General features: G+C 46.3%; 1 protein-coding gene across 1 annotated transcript in view; it reads right to left on the bottom strand.

Moving 5' to 3' along the window:
• CFAP52 (cilia and flagella associated protein 52) overlaps positions 1–15,247 on the bottom strand; it is a 374,850-nt gene that overhangs the window by 318,749 nt on the left and 40,854 nt on the right. The gene's annotated exons all lie outside the window — the stretch shown is intronic.

Genomic DNA, 15,247 nt, shown 5'->3' on the forward strand with positions numbered 1-15,247 from the left:
GTACAGTGACCCCACTTATGTCCCTCCTCCCCGACAACTACTACACCCCACCGGCCAACGGCACCCCCGCCATATGAAAGCACAAGGGAGCGAGCCCAGGCATGTACACTAAGGGTGGACATAGAAAAGCTAACAGATTATTTACAATCCAGACTCTCAATAGCGAAAGATGAGCTCACAAGGATAAAAGAGATATGTGAACAGACAGCACTTAATGCAACAAGATCAGGGCGCACGTCTAGAGCACCGAGTGAGAATAGAACACTTGAAGATGGGTGGAAAAAAGGTGAGATACTGTTCAGAATTGAGGAAGAACCGACACGAATAATCGAAGTAGGGACACGAGAGGGAGGTATTGATAATGAAGGAAGGCCTATAGGAGATTGTAAGAGGATTCAATTCAGCACTACAGCCAAGTCAACGCCTAGTCTAGAATACTGAATGAAAACCCTTATTGATATATCTTTATGTCCAGTTCATGCGTTCTGGATGACTACCCCTATATAACACCCCTCTCTTGGAATCCCCCTGACCCCACTGAGCCAAGAAGTAGTTCTGTTTTGCAAGTTAAAAGGTTTAATTGATAATTTAAACAATAGATATATATATCACACTTTATAATAAATTAATAATTGAATATCACACTTAATCTGATATGCTAAAGATTAACAACGGAGAATCTGGCACTAGCACACTTCTTGATAATCACTAAGGAGTTGACATGAAATGGATAAGATAGCAACAATACTTTTATGGTTTCAAATGGATGCAATGTGGAATGAAATGCAGTAAAGAAAATAACTTGATAGGATTTCAGCAAAAGACAATGTAATCACTTTCTTGTACAATTCACCCCCCCCTTTTATGCAATGCAAGGAAATAGAAGGAAGGCACACAGTTCTCAGAAATGCAATTAAATGTGATTCAGTTCACCCAGCAACTTAGACTACAGACGTTGAAAACAGAGGCAAAATGCTTTGATATGTGCTGGCAATGGAGTGAAAATATGTTAAAATGCTTTTAATTCCCTCTAGAGGTTCAGGGTGAGTGGTATCTAGTTAATATTAGTCCAGGCTCACACTAGCAAGTATCTAGGAGTAACTAGCAGGTTAAACGAATTTCTGGCAAATGGAAGGCAAGCAGCAGCAGATTTTTACACGTGAAGAAATTTGCAAATCGCGGCAAAATTCGCAAATGCGTGTTCCGCGATTGCGGTAAAACTATAAGTGGTAGGAATGTGGTTCTTGGTGCGATTAAAAGCTAAGATTCTAAGCTTTCAGATGAAAGTTACTGCAAGTCTCTAAGACAAACGGTCGCGGAGATATGAGCGATTTAGTGAAGGTCGTTTTTGGTTTTGCAAATTTTAAACGCAACACTTTTTCAGCTTTAAAAATGATGGCAGAATGACACAATTGCTAAGCTGCAGTTCTACTTAGATTAAAAATGGATTGAATTATATGATTTTAACTAAGAGATGTGTTCTGAGTTTTGCTGAGTACTCACAAGAGATTTTGAACCGGAAAGCGACTTGGTCACGGACTTCAGTCTGGTCAGGTCTTCCCAAGTTCCGCTCACAGCGCCTGGCCTCTGGAACTGCTCACAGCATCGGGGTCAGCACTCTGGATACAATGGCCTGGTCTCTGCTAGGCACCGGTTCTCTGGGTCGGGTCCTGCCTTCTCTCTGGATATTTCTGTCACCGGGTTCTTGCAAAAGTTCTTGGCAAAATTCAGACGGCGTCAGCCGGCTGTCTGAAGAGTTCAGTTGCAAAAAGATTTTCAGGCCTGTTGACAAATACTCTTGCTGGCAGTGGCCTTTTTGGTTAAGGTTCTGTAGTCTCTGTTTATCTTGGAGTCTAAGTGTTGGCTCCTTGAAGGTTGATGGAGGTAAGTATGGATTTTTCCGGCAGAGCGTCCCGCTGCAGATGGAAATGAATCTCCCTACCTAAGTTTCAGTGGTCCATTTATATGTTCTGCAAGTGGGTGTGTGTGTTGGTCATAACTAAACTTGCCCCTCTCACTTGTCATTGGTCCAGCTTTCATTTCTCCCCTGATTGGGGGAGCTAAGTTGTGTCAGAGTGATGTCAGCCATTTATGATCTCTTGAAAAAACTCCCCTGTCATCTGTGCACCCAAATCTATATATGATCAAAATACATATTTCACAGTTACACAGTTGTTTGAAATTACATACCCATGTCACATATCACATGAGGTATACTCTGTCCCAAATCTGCTGTTTCTAAGAGCTTGCATTCAAAAATGGCAACTTTTAGCACTTTTTAATGTGCTAAACAACATTGGATCTTCATTAAATTTTATACAACTGTTCCTCACATATCTACCCACATACCAATGCATTTTCGTTTGTCTAGCTGAAACAGGGAGTCTGTAATATTAATAAACAGCAGGGTTTTGTCCCAGAATATCCCACAATTTGGAGTTTGGGCTTGAATTAAAGGTACATTTTTTAAATTAAGTCTCTCAAAGTTATACATTTCTGTCATTTGATTACAAAGAGTTATCAGTGTTTTTGTAAAATATATATTTTACTTTCAATTCAGTCCTCAGAGTGTTGGAGTCCGCCTCCAAGACTTGGGTGGGTCAGTCACATGTATCCTCTGGCAGGCAGGCCTTTGTTGACAGTAAAACAGTAAAAATCAACATATTCCTTTCAGAGGAGAGGGGCCATTGTGTGGTCTCTGGGAAGCTGACATCAGGAGGCCAGGGAGCCACTTTGCATTTAATTAACAGAACCCTGTGATTTCCTGGCTTCTTGTGTTGAGTTCTGAAGTGTCAAGAGTTCTCAGGACAGGCAACCCCTTTGAACTTTTGATGAAATGAGACCCCTTTCTTTGCACTAGACAGTTTTGCAAGACAGCTCTCCTGTCAGAGTTTAGACCGCCAGCGCCTCCCTCAGGATTTTGCGGTTACTGCATCCCTCCTTGGGATTTTTTTTAGATTGATTCATTTCAGCAAGTGATATTACATGGAGTATATTGTCCATGTTCAGGACATGGCATTGGTGTGTTTCTGAAGTAAAGTAATTCTGTGCCCGTGATTTTGCCATATTTGACATTCAAGAAAAATGAATTCCCCACAATTCTAGGTGGCTTTTGGCAATCAGCATTGCCATTCCCAATGGTTTCAGACTACTGTGCGGGTAGTCCAATGGTGGTTTTAGGCAGTGCCCTTCTGTGCCCATAACATCAGCTAAATGGGTGGCAGCCTATTCTTCATGCCCTTCCCTGGGCATCTTCTGGGAAGTTCTGGCCATCATGATGTTTTCAACGCCAGTACTGCCCAGTTTTTGAGGTAGGGCTCGGATGCATGGGTAAATACATCCCACAAGCCCCCCTTCTTGCGGTGGCCATCTGATCCTTCACTGGTGGGACCCGCAAGATCTGGGATGTAGTTCTCATCTTCTTCCGGTAGATGGCACAGTTCAGCATCTTTTCCTCCATCCGGTACTGATCGATCGGTTCTCCTCGCCGGTCCTGATGGGAATATTGGGCGGTACCCCGGGCCCATTGCGTCTCTGCTCCCGGTCTCCGGATCGTCCTCCTTGTCCCGTCTCCAGGTTTTCTTTCTCCTAGGACGACAAAGGAAGAGCGGCAATACCTACTCATAGACGTGTTTCCACCACTGTTGAGATAGTGGGGCAGCATATGCATTTCATCATAACGAAACATTACATTCTTTTTTGAAAAAAAAAACAGTATAACTAAGAGACAGTTTCATGCAAATCACAATATTTTAGAGACTAGATGTGGTATGTTTTATGATTGGAACTGAATTAGTCTGAGACAGTACCCGCTAGGATTCCAGAGGATTCCTCCAGTTGTTGCAGAGTGTGCCTGGGATGGCAACATTTCAACTGGTTTATGTGGACCCACTTGTCTTCCCCCGCTGCCAAAGGACCTTTGGGGATGTGGATTTTGTAGGCCACAGGGGAGATCTTGTCTATAATCTCAAAGGGTCCCTTCCATGTAGGCAAAAATGTGCGCTGCTTGGCCTGGTTCCTTTGGAAGTTGTATAGATAGACCCGGTCCCCCACCTGATATTCCTTCCTGGAAGTTTTCAGGTCATAATGGGTCTTCATGCTATCAGCCGATCTTTCTAGATTCCGCTGAGCGTAAGCAAAAGCATGTTGGAGGTGTTTCCTTAAATTCTCCACATACTCATGAGTAGTGGAGGCATTTATCAGTGTCTGCTCTTGGGTCCTGTAGAGCAAATGCTGAGGAAGCACCATCTTGCGCCCAGTCATCAACTCAAATGGTGACATTTTGGTGGCAGATGAAGGGGTAGATCTGATGGCCATTAGGACCAGAGGTAATCGGATATCCCAACTTGGCCCAGAATCTGCCACAAACTTCTTTAACATGCTCACAATGGTTCGGTTATATCTCTCTACTGCCCCAGAAGAAGCTGGCCTGTAAGCAATATGCAACTTCCTTTTGACCCCCAGTATCTCCCACATCTTTGTCATCACTTCACTGGTGAAGTGGCTACCTCTGTCTGACTCAATCCTTTGAGGTAGACCAAAACGGGAAAAGATGTGGTTAATCATCAGGGCAGCTGCGGTTTCTGCCTTGCAATTTGGGGCTGGGAGACATTCCACCCACTTGGTAAACAAGCATGTCACAGTCAACATGTACTTATTCCCCCTAGCAGAGCGAATCACAGGGCCTACAAAGTCGATTTGTAAATCTGACCATGGCAGTGTCATCCCCCGCTTTTGGAGAGGCGCGCGGTGCGTGAGGGATGATGGCTGAAATTGTGCACACACAAGACACCCCTTCAAGTATTGGTCGAGGTCCTGCCCCATGTGTGGCCAGTATGCAACCTCTCTTAAGATTTCCAGTGTTGTGTGAAACCCCCTATGACCGGCGGTGGCCGCATCATGGGCGTGACTTAACATCAGGCTTCGGAATGAGGTAGGAACCACCCACTGATCGTGGCCAGCTTTGGATTTCCTTACCAACAAACCGTCTTGGATCCGGAACATTTTTGGACACTTCATCAACACTCTTAGGTCCTCTTTCCCAATGTAATCGGTATCCGTCAGGGGAAAGTTCTCAGGGTCCTCAAGGTGCTGGTAAAATTTACCAATTATTGTATCCCCCTTCTGAGCGGTAATCAAATCAGCATCAGGGGTCTCCTTACTCCATTGTGCAATTGAAAGGTCGTTGTGAGCATTTGTCTGGGACCTAGTGATAGCAGTGACCTGGATTTCCCCCAACAGGGACTCAATCTCAATTAGATCCCCTTGGATGGCCCCGGTTTTGGCCAGCTGATCAGCTAAGTCATTTCCAGTTTTGTCTGGTCCCTCTACTTTGGAATGACCCTTGATCTTTTTCCAATAGATGGTCATCTCATTCGAGGTGACCAGATCATCAATGTTTTGGATCAACTTCCCATGTTTCAAGGGTTTGTTATTAGCACATAACATGCCTCTGGTTTTCCAATTAACCAGGTGCTCCACGAACCCGTTCCGTACATAATCCGAATCTGTGATTATGACCAGTTCGCGGAGTTGATGCTGGACAGCAGTGAGGATGGCCTGATGCACAGCCTTCAATTCTGCCACCTGACTACTTCGGGGACCAATTTTGTATCCAGCAGAGGGTTCTGGGGACTCATTCACCCATGCATTCCCTACGCCGGCCACCAGTTCTTTCTCCCTGTCGTTGTCAACATGGTAAGAGCATCCATCCACATACACAGTGGGCATTCCCTCACACTTGTCTTCTTCAAAGACTTTGTGTGGGGAATTAAGGTATGCCTCCGTGTTGTCCTTTACTTTTAGACTTTCGTCCTCGAGACAGTTTTCTCTGGCACAATCATGCAAGTCAGCCAGACCTTGCGCGAGGTGACTCTTCTTGTTTTGGCCATATCTGACCTCCACAGGAAAGCCTTGCATTGACAGAATCCAGGAAGTAATTCGGGAATTACTCACATTTCCGGCCCGGATTCTGTCACTTTGGAGATATTGCAGAGGCTGGTGTGGAGTCTCCACTATGATGTGTTCCCCCTGGATAAACAGGCGGTAATTCTTCAATGCCCACACCGTTGCCAGGAGTGCCTTCTCACAATCGTTGAATTTTTCCTCCACAGAGGATAAAGTTTTGCTCGCATAGGAGATTACTTTATTGACCTTGTCATGCTTTTGGTATAATACTGCCGTCAAGCACGTATTAGAGAACCCCGTCTCCAGGAAGAACTCCTTGTTTCTGACAGGGTAAGCTAGGCAAGGCGCTTGTGAGAGGCTTCTTTTGAGTTGTCTTACTGCCTCGGATTGTTCTGGACCCCATTCCCACTTGACCCCCCCCTTCAGGAGATGAATCAGGGGTCTGGTAATCTCTGCTTAGCCCTCAATGAACTTTCTGCTGTAATTAGTCAGTCCAAGGAGGCTCCTTAGTTCTCGCAGAGTTGTGGGGTCTTTCAGTTTCTGAAGTGCTTCCACTTTCTTTTCCTGGGGACAGAGACCCTGAGGAGTAATCTCATGCCCCAAGAAATTAACACGGGTTCTACACCACTGTGCTTTCTGAAAGGAAAGTTTTGCTCCGGCGGCCCTCAACTGCGTCAGAACATAACGGATCTCCGCTATGTGTTCCTCCACAGATGAACTTTTGATGAGGACATAATCTACATAAGCCAGGTTACCCCTCGCACCCAGGTCGGGCATGGCCTTATGTAGGAAAATGTTGAATTCATTGCCGGAGTTGAGGTATCCGAAGGGAGTCCGGGTCCATGTGTACTGCTGGCCCCCAAAGGTGAAAGCCAGTTTGTATTGGTCCTCCCTACTGACAGGCACGGTCCAGTACCCATTGGTCAGGTCTATTGCAGTGAATACCTGTGACCCCTGGAACTGGGCCAGCCCTTGGTCAATGTAGGGCAGTGGCCATCGGGAAGTATGGACCCGTTTGTTGAGCTCCCTGAGGTCGGCGCAGAGTCTCCACTGGCCGTTTGGCTTCAATATTCCCAGCACCGGATTATTGAAGGTGCTGTGGACTGGACGGATTATTCCCCTGGACTCAAGGTTCTTAATGATTTCAGTAAGGGACTCCATGGATGCGAGAGGCAAACGATATTGCTTCACAAACACTGGAGTAATGCCAGGGTCTGTGGGGATGTTGTTGTGTGGATGTCGGTGCGACCACAGTCATATGAGTCTACCGCAAAGAGATCTTGGAAATCCAAGAAAACTTGTTTCAACTTTTGCTCTTGTTCCAGAGTCACACAGGTATCAGCTAGGTTGACTCTCTCTTCCACCATCTGCCTGAAGCCTGGAAAGACTTCTGGTTTGGCTATCTCCGCGGCCTCCTCCAGCTGGGTGGAGAAGTCCCTGGTCAGAGTGCTGATTTGGACTGGAGGCTTCAGGTGGGAAAGGCAGCCCTCATGGACCTGGAAAATCACCTCATCCCTCCTGAAGTCACAAGTCACATCTTCCTTACCATAGGGGCAGGAAGTGTACACCAGGAAGTTTCCCCCATGCCGGGTAAAAATCCTGTCTGGTGTTGTATTGTCCTTACTGTCACTGTCAAAACAGTCCTTGGGGATTGGTCCTAACAGTTCATTTACTAAGTCGATGGAAAAATGTCGGTCATCAACCGCCATTCCAATAATGGTGCCTGCGGCTAGAGTAATACTCTTTAAGTCGCTGTTATCCACCTCTATTAGAATGGTGTCATGTTCTATGTTGACTAATGGAGTTGGGTTTACCCCCAACCCTTGCTGTTGGAGAGAAGCGTTTAGATGTATGTAAGCATCAGGGTTTTTCAAATGTTGTCCTCTTTTAACTTTCACTTCCAGGGAGAATTGTCGGGTCCTTTCTGGGATGGTGACTTCCTCTTTGATCTGAATTTCAACTGCATAAGGTAGCAATTGAGCTGACCTAAATGCTTTTTCTGGATCATCAAAGCCCATGGGATTATCCGCTAATCGGGACCAAGCTTTGAAGTTTATTAGGTCCAAACTAATGGCAAAGCGATTGAGAATGTCACTGCCTAAGTAAAAGGCGGCAGGGACGTCTCGCACGACCCAACAATTATGGACTATGCTCTTGTTGCCAATGGAGATTTTGAGCATACACCTGCTTGGCAGGAGATGTTTGGAATTAGGTGCTTCCAGGTCCATTTCCCATTTGTCTATCAGTTTGAAGGTGGGAATGGCTGGATCTTTTGGGAGTTGGCGAAACATGGCTTTGCTGATGAAGCTCTTACCGTTGTTCACACACACTCGAGCGAGAACAGAGTCCTTCCCATCATTTAACTGAACAGGGATGAACAACTGCTCTCCAATTTGCTGAATATCAGCCAGGCTCTGAGCTGATTTCACATCTTTCTGGACTGTAGGAGTGGGAGTTTCTGATTGTGGATTAGTAAAGAATTTCAGGGTGTTTCCTTCCAGTGTGGAATACCACCTTAAACCGGAAGGAAGGTTGATTTTCAGAAATAGAGAGGACCCCCCATCACCAGTCTGTTGTCCTACTGATATTACTGTCACGTCTGGAATTTGGCTATTCTGGAAGTGAAATTCTACTTGGTCAGGTTTTTGTTCAACCATGTGGCAGGTGCCGTTTAAACTAACATGGTTGACACTCTGTTTTAATTTTATTGGTCGGCTAGTCTGGGTCCAGAGGACCTTGTTTACACAATCTATTAGGGGTGACAACCTTCTCAGGAGGTCATTCCCTAGTAAACAAGGGGTGCCCTCTGGGGTCACAACTATGACCGGGTGTTTCAACTTGTGTCGCCCAATTTTAATGTCCAAGTCTGCCGTCCCCTCAACGGGAATTTCCTTCCCGTCGAAGTTCTGGAGTTGTCCAGGAAGAGAGGTGAGAGGAATACGATAATTCTCTCCCCTTCCTGCATTCAGTTCGTCAAAGGCCCTTCTGGACAGAAGGGTAGCTTGAGATCCAGTGTCCACCAGTGCCAAAATTGTACCCTGCCCCTGTACTTGTACCGGGGCATAATATCTTCCCTCCTTCTCCTCAAGGCGGCACAGATAATGCACATTTTTGGACAACTGGTTGGCTAACTTTCTGGTTTTGGACATGGCGAGAGAAGAGATTTGGGCAGAATTCTGTGGAGAGCCTTGGGAATCTGAAAGAAAAATTTGGCAACTGGAGATCAGAGCCATTGTGGGTTCCCCTGGCTCTGGTTCTGGGCCGCCCCCCCCTTTTTGGAGGCAGTCACCAGGATGGGTTTGAACCAGGGGAGTTTCTTGCTGTTGGTTCTGGGATGAGATGGTGGGCGGCAGTAGCTCAGTCTCCACATCTCCCCAGTCTGCATTTGCATCCCTAGGGACCCATTTTTCTTTGGGAGGAGTTCCCCCCTCTCTGAAGGAGAAGATCCTTTTCCCAGGATCCTCTGAGGATCCCTCTCCCTCAAATTGGAAGATCTGTACCTCCTCCTCAAACTGAGTCTGTTTGGGTCTTTTGTTTCTCCTACCACCCCTCTGCTCCTTAGGAGGCAGACTTTCAGGGGCAAGAGACTTTGTTTCCGGTTCCTGGGTTTCCAGGGGCTGTTTACAAGTGAGGAAGGAAGCTTCCTCCAAGGCTTTACACCCCCCTTCCCTTTGTGCCTCCTCCCTGGGAACCGGTGAGTTATCGGGGTGCTGCCCCCGTCATTGTTCTGGAGCACCAGGTCTAGAGTTGGGTGCGTTCTGCGCCGGCATGCCGATCTGAGGGTTCTGCTGAGCCCTCAGTATGTGACCCAGATCCCGCGCCATGTTTTGAACCTGGCGCTCTAACTGGGAAACCCGCTCAGGCTGATACGGGGCCCTGTTTTCTCCCCTGGGCTGATCCCGGGAAGGGTAGCTGTCCCTCCTCTGGTAATACCCCGGGTTGGGAAGATTTGGGTACCCCTCCACCCTTGGCCTCCCCTCTCCCGGATTAGGTTGTCTGGGCTCAGGGAATTGGGGAAAGAAGGGTGGAGGATTTTGGGGCTGGAAATTGGGTGGATACCTGGGGAAAAAGTTCTGCCCAGGATTCGGAGAATTTCTGCCCTCCGGTGGGAAGTTAGGAGGAAAGTTCCCTGGGTTAGGTTCTTGGCTGGATCTCCCCCCTTGGGCTGGAGGAGTCCACACATAACCCAGGATGGGTCTGTTTCCCTTGTAACGGGGGCTTACATAATCAGGAGAGCGAGGGACCCCATTTGTGGGGCTGCCTCCCTGGCTCCCTGTCAGTGGCTGGCCCGAGGACCTTCTGGGCCTAGCATTATTAGGTGCAGGTAGGTTTTTAGGCCCCCCCATCTCCAAATCCAAAACGGGGGTGACCTTTACCTCTGCCACCTTGGCAGCAGCAGGGGTGCTGTTGGCTTTGGGGTTTTTCTGGGCATTACTTTTGCTATCTACCGGTTTCTGCACCTCATAGATCCGGGTAGCCTGTTCAATGACCCAGTCTAAAGATCTTTTCTCGTGAAAATCCCTCACGAGCTGGGTCATTATGTATTTGGGCAAGGCATGAAAAAATGTATTGATGAATTCTCTACTGTCTGTGCGCACCCTTCTGGTGGTCTGCGCAAAAGCATGTTTCAGCTCTTGCACAAATTCTTGTGGTGCCTGATACACCCCACATTGCAAATTGTAGGCTGCCTTGCGAGCCTCTTGAGGATTTCTGTGAACAGAAAAGTGTTTCAAGATGGCCGCCTTATAGGTGGACCATCTTAAATGATTTTGGTCCTCCAGCCCCGCAAAGAAACTGGAGTATTCCGGGAAGAAGGTCCACTTTACATATTGAATACAGCTTTGGCTGTCCTTCAAATGGAAAGTCTCCATCATTTGCTCAAACAACTCTAAGTGCTCCCAAACAGAATACTTAGCGTTCTTATGGTAAGGCGTGATGACGCTCCTGATCGCCTTAATCTGCTTTAAGGGGTCCTTAAGCAAGGCCCTTTTTGCCTTATTGGCCTTTTTGGTTCGGGTAACCCTTGTCCATTCATCCTCTGACTCAGAGGCACTGCTCCCAGAGGTTCCTGTCTGTTCTTCCAGGTTTTCCCGGATTCTGCGAGCCTGGGAATGGCTGGCAGAATGTGGGGACCTGGTCTCCTGTTTCCTGTGGTGCTCAGAGGAGTCCTCAGATCCCTCCTTGCTGCCAGGAGTTGCTGGGTACCCCCCCCACTGACCTAACTGGGCAGAGGTTTTCAGGATGCCCTTAAGGGGCCTACTCTCCTGGGGTTCCCCACTGAACTGTACTGTACTTGGGTGCCCATACCCGGATGCCCACCCCTCCATTCCTGAGTGGCACTGGCCTATGAGCCCCATACTTTTAGCTGGATAGTAATCTGCCATCCCTGTGGCCCTGTGCTCATGTGCGCCAGGGGACATGGGGGTGGTAGAGTCCAGGGACTGGGAGAGATGAAGGCCCCTGGTGTTAGGGCTCCTGAGGTTATGGTCAGGAGTCTCTCTTTCCTAGCGGACCTCATCTCTATCCGCCCCTGCTCCCTGTTGCAATGCAAGAGCCTGCATTTGTGCTTTCAGTTCCTCAGTCAAGGCCTTACTAGACTCTATCAGTCTCTCCTGCATCGCTACCTGTTGTTGGAGCCTATCATTGTGTTGACAGAGGGCCTCATTTTCCCTCTGTGCTTCCTGGTTGGTCCTGGAGAACTGGGCCAGTCTTTGCTGCAGGAGGTTTACCTCCTGAGTCCCATCCCTACTGGCCTGCTCCTTTCTTGCCAGAGCATCTTCCACCCTTCTGGTGTGCTCTACCAAGTTCTGGTTTTCTTTTTGGAGGTCACCCAGCCCCTGGAGGGCCAGGTGATTTTCTTCCATTTCCTTTTTTAAGTGGCAGACTTCCTGGCCTAAAGTGTCTCTTTCCTGACTAAGAGCCTGCATCTGTGCCGCCAGGTCGTCCCTTTGCCTTTGGAAGGCACCGGCTTTCTGGCGCTCCTGATCAAACTCTGCCTGGGTATCCAGGTCTTTCAGGATCAGTTTATTGCTCTCCTCTTTCTCTCTGTCTAGTTGGATTTGCAGGGTGGCTACCTGCTCTGTGCATGCCCTGTTGAAATTGATCTGTTGCTCCAACTTTTTCTGGTTCTGCAGTAAGGAGTCCAAACTGTCTTGGTGCTCCTTCTGCAGGGCCAGAAATCTGGTATCCTGGTCTGTCTTTTCCTGTTGTAGGATGCCCATATCCTCTTTTATTTTAATGATATATTGCCTACTATCATTTTCTGACTCCTGGCTCCTGAGCAGCCTCTGCTCAGAAGAGTCCAGCTCAGATTGGGCCTTCTGTAATGCCAGCAGTTGCCTACTCGCCAGATCTTGGCCTTCAGCACATTTGTCCTGCATGGCTCCCATATGTAAATATAAATATGCCGCTACACTGGCAATCTTATTGTGTTCATCTTTGGCTTTAGGAGCCATATATAGTTCACTCAGGGCCACATGTAATGGACCCTGATCTCTCCATAGGTCTGACCCTGTTTCAGTGACCTGTCGCGTGATGGCCTGCAACCAGGCATCCTGGCTCTGTTCAGTCCATTCACCTCTCACAAATAGTTTATGTAAGAGGTGCTCTCTGGCTATTTTCATGTCTACTAAGGTCGTCATTCTAGAGATTGGTCTCTGTCCTGACTTACAGAAATTAGTATTTTATTTTTGCAAAACAGACCTTTTTCTTAGAGCGTTCCTATGAGGAGTGCTTTACAGCGTAACACAGCGTTTTGATCCGACCGGATATGTGTATCTGGTCAGCTATCACGCTGTATTAATCTGCACAAGTGGTAGATCTAACCCAAACGTCCCGGACGAGCCCCCAATTTGTAAGAGGATTCAATTCAGCACTACAGCCAAGTCAACGCCTAGTCTAGAATACTGAATGAAAACCCTTATTGATATATCTTTATGTCCAGTTCATGCGTTCTGGATGACTACCCCTATATAACACCCCTCTCTTGGAATCCCCCTGATCCCACTGAGCCAAGAAGTAGTTCTGTTTTGCAAGTTAAAAGGTTTAATTGATAATTTAAACAATAGATATATATATCACACTTTATAATAAATTAATAATTGAATATCACACTTAATCTGATATGCTAAAGATTAACAACGGAGAATCTGGCACTAGCACACTTCTTGATAATCACTAAGGAGTTGACATGAAATGGATAAGATAGCAACAATACTTTTATGGTTTCAAATGGATGCAATGTGGAATGAAATGCAGTAAAGAAAATAACTTGATAGGATTTCAGCAAAAGACAATGTAATCACTTTCTTGTACAATTCACCCCCCCCCTTTTATGCAATGCAAGGAAATAGAAGGAAGGCACACAGTTCTCAGAAATGCAATTAAATGTGATTCAGTTCACCCAGCAACTTAGACTACAGACGTTGAAAACACAGGCAAAATGCTTTGATATGTGCTGGCAATGGAGTGAAAATATGTTAAAATGCTTTTAATTCCCTCTAGAGGTTCAGGGTGAGTGGTATCTAGTTAATATTAGTCCAGGCTCACACTAGCAAGTATCTAGGAGTAACTAGCAGGTTAAACGAATTTCTGGCAAATGGAAGGCAAGCAGCAGCAGATTTTTACACGTGAAGAAATTTGCAAATCGCGGCAAAATTCGCAAATGCGTGTTCCGCGATTGCGGTAAAACTATAAGTGGTAGGAATGTGGTTCTTGGTGCGATTAAAAGCTAAGATTCTAAGCTTTCAGATGAAAGTTACTGCAAGTCTCTAAGACAAACGGTCGCGGAGATATGAGCGATTTAGTGAAGGTCGTTTTTGGTTTTGCAAATTTTAAACGCAACACTTTTTCAGCTTTAAAAATGATGGCAGAATGACACAATTGCTAAGCTGCAGTTCTACTTAGATTAAAAATGGATTGAATTATATGATTTTAACTAAGAGATGTGTTCTGAGTTTTGCTGAGTACTCACAAGAGATTTTGAACCGGAAAGCGACTTGGTCACGGACTTCAGTCTGGTCAGGTCTTCCCAAGTTCCGCTCACAGCGCCTGGCCTCTGGAACTGCTCACAGCATCGGGGTCAGCACTCTGGATACAATGGCCTGGTCTCTGCTAGGCACCGGTTCTCTGGGTCGGGTCCTGCCTTCTCTCTGGATATTTCTGTCACCGGGTTCTTGCAAAAGTTCTTGGCAAAATTCAGACGGCGTCAGCCGGCTGTCTGAAGAGTTCAGTTGCAAAAAGATTTTCAGGCCTGTTGACAAATACTCTTGCTGGCAGTGGCCTTTTTGGTTAAGGTTCTGTAGTCTCTGTTTATCTTGGAGTCTAAGTGTTGGCTCCTTGAAGGTTGATGGAGGTAAGTATGGATTTTTCCGGCAGAGCGTCCCGCTGCAGATGGAAATGAATCTCCCTACCTAAGTTTCAGTGGTCCATTTATATGTTCTGCAAGTGGGTGTGTGTGTTGGTCATAACTAAACTTGCCCCTCTCACTTGTCATTGGTCCAGCTTTCATTTCTCCCCTGATTGGGGGAGCTAAGTTGTGTCAGAGTGATGTCAGCCATTTATGATCTCTTGAAAAAACTCCCCTGTCATCTGTGCACCCAAATCTATATATGATCAAAATACATATTTCACAGTTACACAGTTGTTTGAAATTACATACCCCTGTCACATATCACATGAGGTATACTCTGTCCCAAATCTGCTGTTTCTAAGAGCTTGCATTCAAAAATGGCAACTTTTAGCACTTTTTAATGTGCTAAACAACATTGGATCTTCATTAAATTTTATACAACTGTTCCTCACATATCTACCCACATACCAATGCATTTTCGTTTGTCTAGCTGAAACAGGGAGTCTGTAATATTAATAAACAGCAGGGTTTTGTCCCAGAATATCCCACAATTTGGAGTTTGGGCTTGAATTAAAGGTACATTTTTTAAATTAAGTCTCTCAAAGTTATACATTTCTGTCATTTGATTACAAAGAGTTATCAGTGTTTTTGTAAAATATATATTTTACTTTCAATTCAGTCCTCAGAGTGTTGGAGTCCGCCTCCAAGACTTGGGTGGGTCAGTCACATGTATCCTCTGGCAGGCAGGCCTTTGTTGACAGTAAAACAGTAAAAATCAACATATTCCTTTCAGAGGAGAGGGGCCATTGTGTGGTCTCTGGGAAGCTGACATCAGGAGGCCAGGGAGCCACTTTGCATTTAATTAACAGAACCCTGTGATTTCCTGGCTTCTTGTGTTGAGTTCTGAAGTGTCAAGAGTTCTCAGGACAGGCAACCCCTTTGAACTTTTGATGAAATGAGACCCCTTTCTTTGCACTAGACAGTTTTGCA

Source organism: Ambystoma mexicanum, chromosome 3q (genome assembly GCF_040938575.1).
Source record: "Ambystoma mexicanum isolate Mex_15411 chromosome 3q, UKY_AmexF1_1, whole genome shotgun sequence".
Lineage (NCBI taxonomy): Eukaryota > Metazoa > Chordata > Amphibia > Caudata > Ambystomatidae > Ambystoma > Ambystoma mexicanum.